Raw genomic sequence first — 1,256 nt, forward strand, 5'->3', positions numbered from 1 at the left:
GGAGTGGTGGGAATAAGTGCATTTGATATGGCTAGGTTGGCACAGGATAGAACAGCATTTAGAGCTCTTTTACATAGGGTTGCTATGAGTCACAAGCAACTTGATGGCACATAACAACAACAACAACAACTTTTTGAGAAAGTGGCATAGTGGTTGCACCAGTTTACACTGCCACCAGCAGTAAATAAGGGTTCCAGTTTCTCCAAACTTTGCCAGCATTTGATGTTTGCTGTTCTGTTAAATTTTGCTATTACTGGGGTGAGATGATATCTCATAGTTATGATTGAGGTTGGTGGGGGTTTTTTACATCTTGTAATTAATATGCACCACATACAATGTTTTAGCATGTTACAGTAATACTTACTTGCAAATGCTTAAGGATTGGGCTAATAAAGATACTGGTAACAAAAGGGAATAATAATTTTTTTTAAAGGGAGAGTTATTATACTTACATCAGAATCAATTTATAATAAAACTTTGAAAAAGACCCATCATATGTCAGAAGCTACCTATATTTTTAAAAGATACGTTATTCATCCTCCAGAGAAGTCTGAACATGTCTGTCTTATTTTAATAAGCAATAAATTAAACAATCTGGAAAAAAGAATAGGTTATTTTATATTGACTTTTTAGATTCTGTATTTTGCTAAACTTACTACTCCTAGTATGATATATTTTATAGATTGAGACTTTCTAAATGGTCATGTCATGTGCAAACAAGAAGCTACACTTTTGTTTCTATTCTAAAATTCTCCTATTTATTATCTTTGTCTTTTTTCACTGACTAGGATATTCAATATGTGGTTGAGAAGAAGTTTTGCCAGTGGATATCATTGCCTTTTTCTTGGTGATAAAATGTGGTATTCCTTTTAGAAAGTTATTGTAAATATCCTTTATAGAGAAAACTCTATTAGCCTAGCAGATAGAAAGTTATGCTACCAAACCAAAACTAGGTGATTTTAATCTGCTCCCCTCAAGCCTGGTTTGGTTTTTGGTCAAATATTTTTCTAAGTGGTATAGCACTGGTCTGTTCGTTTGTTGTACAGAGGTAACTCATGGTTATTGTGATGCTAAACTCTGTGACACTGATGTGTCAAATGTGATAATAATTACCCATGGTGGACAATGTTTGGTGGATCTTCCCGATTAAAACAAGCTTGGAAGCAGGAGTGGCAGCCACTTCCCAAATAGCTTATCTCCAGAAACTCAATGAATGTAGAGAAACAATGAAAATTATACAGGTGTTCTTGTCTTTC

Source organism: Elephantulus edwardii, unplaced genomic scaffold (assembly GCF_000299155.1).
Source record: "Elephantulus edwardii isolate Elephantulus edwardi_28Jun2011 unplaced genomic scaffold, EleEdw1.0 scaffold00386, whole genome shotgun sequence".
Taxonomy (NCBI): Eukaryota; Metazoa; Chordata; class Mammalia; order Macroscelidea; family Macroscelididae; genus Elephantulus; species Elephantulus edwardii.